At 35.6% G+C, this 10,570-nt stretch overlaps 1 protein-coding gene across 1 annotated transcript in view; it reads left to right on the top strand.

Annotated features, from left to right (window-relative positions):
* Positions 1-10,570, top strand: part of LOC144651798 (large ribosomal subunit protein mL38-like) — a 132,588-nt gene that overhangs the window by 24,913 nt on the left and 97,105 nt on the right. The window lies entirely within an intron of this gene.

A 10,570-nucleotide genomic window follows, 5' to 3' on the forward strand; every position in this document is an offset into this window, starting at 1 on the left:
GCCGCTGCAAGCGCGGTGTTTATTTAAAGTTCTTCTTAAAAATGTTCTTTTTTAAATCTCTTGTTTGTAAACCTGTTAATGAAAGGATTTATTTCGCTGCTAACAAATATACATATGGTTTGAAAAAGCAAGACAAAGTTCGGCATACTGGAGTATCGATACTGGTATCGTCCTAATATATTAAGTGGATGGCTATAACTGGAGTTCAGCAAGCTGCAAATCCTAAAACTACAATTAAAAGTGTTTTGTAAGTTTAGCTTCTTCTATATGTGAAGGGTTTCCTTGCTGCAAGTTCGATGTTACGGTATGGTTGTGATGGGATACAAACCGAAACACTTTGAAATATGCCAAGAAAATTACCAAGCCCAAGATCACTGCAGCGGCAAAACCGCTGTAGTGGATCACGTCACAAAAATCTTTCTTGGGATGACGGTAAAGACAGTTAATCTGTTTTGGACTGTAAAAACCACGCCAAGATGAAGGTAAAACCAAAATTACTTGTAGCAAACACTGATTTATACCATGCCATAGAAAATACAGCCAATCAGAATACAGGAAAGCCGTTGTATATTCGACGGTATTCAACCCAACCTTCCCATCGTGCGCTGCGATCTTATTCTCGATGAAATTTAGTAAGCGTATTTTCTATGGCATGGTATAAAATAGTTACACAACACTTTCTCGTGGTACACTATGGAATATCCCACTTGTCACTTGTATTTTCTTCGTATACACACTCGCCTAAAGGCTCGTGTGTATACCGAGAAAATACAAGTGACTCGTGGGATATTCCATAGTATACCACTCGAAAACGTTGCATAACTAGTATATATAAGCCAGAATATGGATATCTTAATTTAATAGCTACATTTTTTGGCTTTGCGTATTGGTGGTGCAAGGTAGATTCTACGACACACATTTTTAGACACGATAATAAAGTCATTCATTCATTCACACAAGTAACGGATTACTGCTGTATATGCCATTGTGATCAATGACACACCGAATAAAACGTGAATAAGAAAGGCATTGAACGTGCACGCTTCTGTCGAAAATATCCATCTCTCTTTGATTAAAGGCGCCACTGAGAAAGGCATGACCAAAACAGACATTGATATGCCGCTTATAGACAAGAACAGGATGGAGATATTGGCAGATGAACGAAAGTTCGACTTTCTGCAGATGATCAAACAAGTCAACACGTTACCAATAATTGCTAAAAACATCAACACGACGAGAATAATCGCTCCTGTGATTATTTCGTTTGTTGTGAAGAACTCAGTGGCTTTCTCTTCGTTGTGTTAATCTGATAAATTTGAACTGATATTCATGATGGGAATGACGATACCAAGTACTAGGTACTATGCGTTAAGACAAGAAAACAAGTTACAGTTACTCCAAATGATTTGAAAGCACCGACTGAAATGGTTTAGATCTTAATTAAAGCGTTTGAATACGAGACCGCTGTTTCTTGGAGAACAAGAAAAAGGCAGTACGTGGGTGATGACTTCAATTTATCAGTTTCCGGAACCGTGAGATGTAATTGGGTCCCGTGTGGTCATAAGCAAGTCAAATATTATTGTTTCATTCAAAGGATCAAAACTGAAAACAGCTCTTTTGATAAAAGGTGATTACTAAAATTAACGATAAAAATTAATTAAAGGTATGCATTGTGATGCTTAAGGTAACTGTAGTCAGAGTTTCTTTTCATTCAAGGTAGATGACATTCATTTTTATTTTATTTATTTATTGGCTGCTGATTATTTCGCCACTGATCGTGAAACTTGTCATGGAAACACTTTTTCAAGCTTTAAGAAACTTTCGGTATCTTCATGGCAGAAAGACATTTTTTTACTTAAACAATTAATATTCATAATTTATACACGTGAACGTATGCACTGACAGTTCTTGATAAAAATCTGTTCACTTCCTTAGTTAAAGTTCTCTTTACAAAGCCCTTAAAGAGCTGGTAAATCCATTCAATTTTTATTTTCATTTAAGTGTCATGGTCAGAAAAAATCAAAGAAATTTTGGCCACAGCCAAAAACTCATACTTTGTCAGTTTGAGGGCCTAGGTATGTAACTGAAATATATCAAGTTAGTTTTTCAAAATATTCAAATTTACGGCAGAAAACCACGAATAACGGTAATCGTACCGGAAGCTCAAATTTCACTTCTCGACAATCCGAAATTTCACGCTTTTCAGCTTCTTGCTACCCAGACGTTTCAACCGCTGTAAACCTTTCCTTACCTTAGTTGCATAGATTGACTCTTCCTTTATTGAAATATAGTTAGTATTTTTATCTCTGATTATTTCTGAGCCAGCTGAGCCTCGATTAAGTAGACACATTTTTCTCATTTAGGAAAAAGGCTAAAATAATCCAAATTCAGTGAGGAAAAAAGCTGACCGGTAGTGCTTCAAATCTTCTGATATTTTAGCCAAAGAGAGTCCAGTCGTTGAATTTTAGGTTTATGGTTTCAAAAGTGTAGGATCTAGTAGCAGTTTTTAACAAAGGTCGATCAAAGGTCGACAAAATTACAATTCAGCGGCTCTGAAAAGAACAACTGAAACACGTGACACGAAACACGCAATAGAGTAATTTGTATATTTTTTGGGCAAAGACAACACGGTAAAATTAGCTTTGAAGTTTTATACGTTTGAGACTTTAGAAAAATAGTATTTATCCTAAAGATTGCCTACAATAGAAGAAATACCAAAAATAACAGCACTTGAACTCTCCCTGATGTTCGTCACGCACGAGCGACTTGGAGCGGCGAATGACAAAAATATTTTCTATTGATTCAAAGTAAGTCATATTCTGAAATAAGAAAAATCTATTTTCTTTAAACTTTGCCCACCAATCTGTCTTAACTAAAAAACGAAACGGCTTTCATATTTGCAAATATCGCAAGAAATATTTTTTTAAGAATTACATTCAATTGGACCACGACCGGCCTATTTTTAGCAATGGCGACAACTGAAAATAGGAAAAAACGTCGAGTCACCGCTTCGAAAATTTATGCTCCAATTTTAGGAATTGTCTTAACTCTCCTGGAATAAATTGGACCTTTATCTGTATAAAGCACGCAATTTTGGTTCGTTAAAAAGAAACAAACAATACGGAATATTTTTGATTTGAAGTGTACTTGGCCATCTGACGCCAACGGCTCAAAAAAAATTGCACATTTTCAACGGGTCATTGCGCAAAAGTCCAACTACTTCCGCATTACATTTGTTTCCATACCAGCTAAAAAGAAGTCAAAGAGTATGGAAATGGAAAAATATGTTGTGGTTTAAGCGAGCTTTTAGTGCAACCAGGCGGCAACTTGGCTTATGTTGCGAACATGTTTTGTTTACATTGCAACAGCGGGCAGTTGCTCACGCGAAACCAATTTAGCATAAACAACACAATATTTCGTAAACATTGTAACCTTACAAAACTTTATATCCGCTCACACAATAAAACATCATTTAAAACTCGAAAACCTTAGCAGCTAGCGAGTCAGCAAAAAAAATACTGTCGCCTACCTGCAAGCCGGTGAGACAACAAAATTCATTGTCAGGTCCGCCATGGCCATGTTATTGGATTCCACATTTCTTTCTGGTTTTCGTCAACCATAGTATCCGCAGAAAGATTCAAACGGTAAACATAACACACATAACATAACATTGAACATACCACATGATTGTGATAACTTAAACAAATGAAAGAAAGTTGCGGGCAACACATCCCAAGAAATCAAGCGATCACAACAGATCGGCTTGAACAGTTGATTGAAAGTTGCGTCACGCAATCTAACCTGAATCCAACTGCCTTATGGGCGAACTGAATAATTATTGTCCAAGAATCGGACTGTCCAAAATATCGGCTCTAAATATTTTTAACAGATGTATATGTCCTCGTGTGCACCATTTTGGTATGTTTATTAGAAACGAAGCTTACGTATTTAAGCAGAAAACGTATTTAGCTGAAAGAAAACTCAAACAGTCCTATTCGCGGACGGGTTTTTTCATTCCCCGGTTGGGCGGGTTCGTTAAGGGGGGTGGGGGGGGGGGGGTGTAATAGAGCTCAATTGACCTCATCATCTATTCCATCTTACGGAGAAAGAAGTAGGGTGGAAATTATCAGAAGGATAAAAAACCCTTCACATTTTCTGGCCACACTAAAAATATAGCCAACGAAAAAGTGAAGACATTTTTGCCTAGAAAAATTTTCCACTCAGCCATTAAAGGAAATCTATAAGCTTATACTACCCTAATGTGAGATACGTTTACAAACCTGATCTTGTCGGCCATGTGCACATTTAGCACATCTCTGCTTCTAATGGCTTTTTTATCACCACGGTGAGTGGGATATTAGAAAGGCCCGTGCTGTTTTGAATATTTCCTATGAAAAACTAGAATGGCGATGCTTGGGACTTATATAATTTCGCCTTTCTTTGATGAAGACAATCCAAATACACCTGCTCTTGCAAAAACTAGTTCGTGCTCTAACAGAAATGCCACGAAATTAAATGGTTTGCTATAAGATCATTGCAGTCTCCAAGACGAACGAGCTCGGTTATCCCCTTCGATTGCCGCAACTTCCTCTATACTTTGAAGTGTGAAACAAAAAGCGCAACTCCTCCATTTGTTTTGTAAGTTGATAATGCTTCGCGAGAACAACAACAAAGTATGAATGACAAGTGCGTGGCGGCGTGGTTTGTAAAGACTTATTTTTGTTCCACTTTTTATTTCTTTCTTACTTACCTTTATCGTTTACTAGAACAATTTATTATTTTGAAAAAGCGGGGTTTTTTGTATTTGAAAAGCGAGCCTAAAATTTCAAATTTGGAAGCATCCAGATGTAGATGTACAGGAAGTGGTCGAAAACAAGAAATCAAACAAATACGTCGGTCAAAAATATTTACAGCCCATATTTTGGACAGTCCGATTCTTGGACAATAATTATTCAGTTCGCCCATAAGGCAGTTGGATTCAGGTTAGATTGCGTGACGCAACTTTCAATCAACTGTTCAAGCCGATCTGTTGTGATCGCTTGATTTCTTGGGATGTGTTGCCCGCAACTTTCTTTCATTTGTTTAAGTTATCACAATCATGTGGTATGTTCAATGTTATGTTATGTGTGTTATGTTTACCGTTTGAATCTTTCTGCGGATACTATGGTTGACGAAAACCAGAAAGAAATGTGGAATCCAATAACATGGCCATGGCGGACCTGACAATGAATTTTGTTGTCTCACCGGCTTGCAGGTAGGCGACAGTATTTTTCTTTTGCTGACTCGCTAGCTGCTAAGGTTTTCGAGTTTTAAATGATGTTTTATTGTGTGAGCTGATATAAAGTTTTGTAAAGTTACAATGTTTACGAAATATTGTGTTGTTTATGCTAAATTCTTTTCGCTTGAGCAACTGCCCGCTGTTGCAATGTAAACAAAACATGTTCGCAACATAAGCCAAGTTGCCGCCTGGTTGCACTAAAAGCTCGCTTAAACCACAACATATTTTTCCATTTCCATACTCTTTGACTTCTTCTTAGTTGGTATGGAAACAAATGTAATGCGGAAGTAGTTGGACTTTTGCGCAGTGATCCGTTGAAAATGTGCCATTTTTTTGAGCCGTTCGCGTCAATGGCCAAGTACACTTCAAATCAAAAATATTTCGTATTAATAGTTTCTTTTAAACGAATCAAAATTGTGTGCTTTATACAGATAAAGGTCCAGTTTATTCCAGGAGAGTTAAGACAATTTCTAAAGTTAGAGCATAAATTTTTGAAGCGGTGACTCGATTTTCAGTTGTCGCCATTGCTAAAAATAGGCCGGTTGTGGTCTAAATGAATAAAATATTAAAACATATATCTTACGATACTTGCAAATATGAAAGCTGTTTCGTTTTTTAGTTATAGCAGATTTGTGGGCATAGCTTAAAGAAAATAGATTTTTTGTTTTTTCAGAATATGGCTTACTTTGAATCAATAGAAAATATTTTTGTCATTCGCCGCTCCAAGTCGCTCGTGCGTGACGAACATCAGGGAGAGTTCAAGTGCTGTTATTTTTGGTATTTCTTCTATTGTAGGCAATCTTTAGGATAAATACTATTTTTCTAAAGTCTCAAACGTATAAAACTTCAAAGCTAATTTTACCGTGTTGTCTTTGCCCAAAAAATATACAAATTACTCTATTGCGTGTTTCGTGTCACGTGTTTCAGTTGTTCTTTTCAAAGCCGCGGAATTGTAATTTTGTCGACCTTTGATCGACCTTTGTTAAAAACTGCTACTAGATCCTACACTTTTGAAACCATAAACCTAAAATTCAACGACTGGACTCTCTATGGCTAAAATATCAGAAGATTTGAAGCACTACCGGTCAGCTTTTTTCCTCACTGAATTTGGATTATTTTAGCCTTTTTCCTAAATGAGAAAAATGTGTCTACTTAATCGAGGCTCAGCTGGCTCAGAAATAATCAGAGATAAAAATACTAACTATATTTCAATAAAGGAAGAGTCAATCTATGCAACTAAGGTAAGGAAAGATTTACATCGGTTGAAACGTCTGGGTAGCAAGAAGCTGAAGAACGTGACATTTCGGATTGTCGAGAAGTGAAATTTGAGCTTCCGGTACGATTACCGTTATTTGTGGTTTTCTGCCGTAAAATTGAATATTTTGAAAAACTAACTTGATATCTTTCAGTTACATACCTAGGCCTACAAATTGACAAAGTATGAGTTTTTGGCTGTGGCCAAAATTTCTTTGATTTCTTTGATTTTTTCTGACCATGACACTTAATTTTATGCATAAGCTTTATTTTTTTTAGTTAATTCAGTTGCTGAATTGCAACAGACTATGAGAACCTTGATAGAAAGGCTTTTTTTTCTTCACACGGGTCACACGAGTCATTTAGAAATGTTTTAAGACTGATTATGAGTTCGCCAGTGAAAGTAAAACAGGCCGATAAAATGGACCGTCAAGGGAGAATAAGATTCACGAGCTGTCATACGACGTTTTAATACATAGAAAAAATGAGATAGCAATAAAAAATAGGCCTGTAGTTTTTACATGTGACCAGTATTGCTACCAGGACAACTGTTGAAAGAAGTATATAGTCTGTGACTCATGGAATTACCAATTTTTTTTGGCACTGTTTTATTAAACAACACCTCTACCTTCGTGACGCTGTGTTAGCCTTTAAATGTATGACTGGATGCGCGCCTCGCTATCTTAGCGATCAGTTCACCACCCGCAACAAAATCACCAAACGTGCGATCCGGAACTGCCAGCTTTTAAATATTCCCCTTTTTAAATCTGCCTCTGGTCAAAGAACATTTCATTATAGAACAGTGAAAATTTGGAATAACCTTACACCGAACTTAAAAACTCTTAAAACTATTTCATCTTTTAAATTTCATTTAAAATCAAAATTAATGGAGGAGTTTTTAACATAGATTAATTAGGAGTAATTCATTTTTCATTTTTCGTTATAATTATTGTCTCATAGTTTATCCATAGTTTTAATATTCGTATTCTAGTGTATGTTTATATTTTATTGTAAATAATTTTCACTGGTTTGTTAGTATTTTTTATGCTATTTTAGTGCTACCCTCATTAAATAAAGACTTTAGTAGTTGTTGTTGTTGCCTCCAGTTCTAGGAACTGTCATTGCCAACTGGGGCAACCTCTGGGGCAGAAGGACACAGGACACCCAGCAGTTCAACATATTACTTCCTAAACCGTTTGTTTGTAAATCCATAAATAAAAGGATTTATTGCGCTGCTGGCAAATATACATGTGGTCTGAAACAGGAAAAGAAAGTTCGGCATTCTGAATTGTTCAAATTGGGAGTATACAATATATCATGTCAATAAACTGGATTACTATTCCTGGACCCCAGCAAAACACGAATCCTAAAACTACAATAACAAGTGTTTTGGTAATTTTAGCTTCTTCTGTGTGCAAAGTACTCAGTTGCTGAAGGTTTGATGCTACGACATGATTGTGATGGGTGACAAACCGAAACACTTGAGAAAATTTGGAGTTATACCACATATTAAATAATTCCGTTGAAAACTACTGTTTAATTCGACTTTCAAGTATCATGAAAAGTATTCCTCACTCTTTTAATTATTTCAGTTCAAAGAGTTTTGCTTAAGCCCTGAAATTATATTCTAGTGAATGAAAAAGAGTTTCTATGTTGATAGAAAGCATCCAAAGTTCTCAATGTGGCTTTGTTAATTTTGTGAACGCGACGAGAGTTTACGACAGCGAATTTCGGGTTGAAAATTGTGTCATTTTGAGGCTCCGATCACGAAAACTGACTTTCGTTTTTTTCTCGAAATTAGAAGACTTCTGGGGGAAACAAAATAAATCAGGTTTCTTATCTACCTAAAAGCCATTAATGAGCAAAAAATGAAGGAATTTGATTTTTCAACTTCTGCCGCTGCAAGCGCGGTTTTTATTTAAAGTTCTTGTTAAATTAATATCTCAAATTTTTGCCGGGAAAATAAAAACCGATATCATTTATAGAAAACAAAACACAAATGTAAGTTTCTGAGTATATACTTTTCATAAAAATAAGCTCACTTAGTGACTGAATTCCTTAGCTTTGCCCTTATGTTCTTTAATGCATGTTGTAAGGCGGGTAACCGTAGAATGTACAGAAGTCTACCTATATAGAATTTTCGACTGAAAAACCAAATGGGGCTGCAGCAGTTATTTTAATTTAAACGCAATTTAACGTCTTTACATTGTAAAGACGGTAAAATTGCGACGAGGGCTTTGTGATCATGCTCACTTGTAGATATAATGAAAAAATGCTGGTTGAGGTTTGTTTCTGGGGTTAATTTCTTTTTACTGAAAATATAACTAAGATATACCTTGTCTTTGAAACATAGTCGCTTTTTTCTATTCGCAAATCACCACGAATGGCAAAAAATAGAAATTTATTCGCTGAGTGACTGTAAAGCAACTGCACTAATTGAGAACTGCATACAGTGTTAGGTACCTGAAATCGATCTACGATGTGACCGGCATTTTTCATTTTCACAGAAAATCTTTAAAATAAAGATAGGTAAACAGTTCTAAGCTTCACCGGCTCTGTTCAGCATCGAAAGACTCACTCGTAATAATTTTACTCGCATTGAAAATATCAAAGAACTGAAAGCTATTCAAAGCTATTCAGTGTTTGTTGCTAGCTGAGGGGTTTAAAATAATATTTTTTCATTAAAAAACAGGCGAATTTGCTCCCGAGACAGTTATATTTAAAGAAATAAACACATCTTACCTCTAAAATGGCTCCGTGTCTGGGTTATTTGAGCGGAAACAGAAAGCTAAACGAAAAATAATCGTGTTAGATCTAAAAGCGATTAATAAATTAAAATAATAAAACGAAAATTACGAGCTTACTTCGGTAGCTGCTAAAATCGACTCGTCGCTGTTCAAAAAACTCAAAATATTTCCTAGTTAACTCAACGTTAACTTTGTTTTCGTTTTTGTGTTTATGAACTTCTCGTCAGAACAAGTTTGTAGTACAACACCTATTGTTCTAATAGGCATTGTTAACGGTTTGTCTGGTCGCTGATTTATCCCAACAGGTTGAAGCCTTTGTAATGTTCCTACTATTTCTGCACTATAAATGTGCAATTCCAAACAAATTCGGGGGCGACTAAAGACATGAGATCATATAACGAGTGAAAATGTGTCTTTGTTTTTCACAGAGTGGACTAACACAGTACGATTTTGAATATTTCTGTTCTGGGTGACTGAGTTTGTTTGACAATAGCGGAAGTAAACACTTTAACTTGAGTAATAGAAAAGAGAACAGATTTATTTGCAGCTTTTAAGAATGAGCAAAAACGAATCTAAGACTAAACTGCATTTCCCTGTACATCTTGCAAAAGTTCAGCTTAAAGTTTTAGTCGTGTTGTTGGCTTAATTTCACAAGCGAATTTAATTTATATTCAACAAAACAACAAGGGGTCATTATCTATTCTGATTTTAATAGCTTAGTATAATTATACAAATAGCAAAGCAGGGACTGAACTTGAAACCTTTATCTATTCTTGCACTGATATCATACTTCACAATCCTATTCCATAATACCCGTGCCAAAATAATAAGATCATTTAGCTTATCATAAAAAATTAAGATTATCTACTGGTAGATTTCTACTGACTGTGCCAAAATTAACTCGTCTCAACGCTTTCACTCGTTGTAATCATTAATTCAATCAATTAATTTACAATGAAAATTGTTTGGGTTTATAAGTTATAAGACCCTTATAAGTGAGCTTGTTTATCAAGAGCGCCAACAGACCGTGGACAAAGTGTTTTGTCTTTCTTACGTCTTCCTCTTAAACTGAAATAAATTAACTGTATTTAGTGATGTGGGGTTTAGGTAAGGTTGCGAAAATGATTTTTTTGTCCAACGTGTATCATTTTTATTGGAAAAATTTGAATCGCGGGGAAAACTAATATTAAAAAAAATAACTGTAAGAGGCTACCGAAAATTTTAACGCCAAATGTTTCAAACCATAAACAGCGATTTTAGTAAAAATTGAGTTTTCAACCATTGCTATTTC

The sequence above is a fragment of the Oculina patagonica genome, chromosome 4 (assembly GCF_052425735.1).
Source record: "Oculina patagonica isolate OP01 chromosome 4, crgOcupat, whole genome shotgun sequence".
Lineage (NCBI taxonomy): Eukaryota > Metazoa > Cnidaria > Anthozoa > Scleractinia > Oculinidae > Oculina > Oculina patagonica.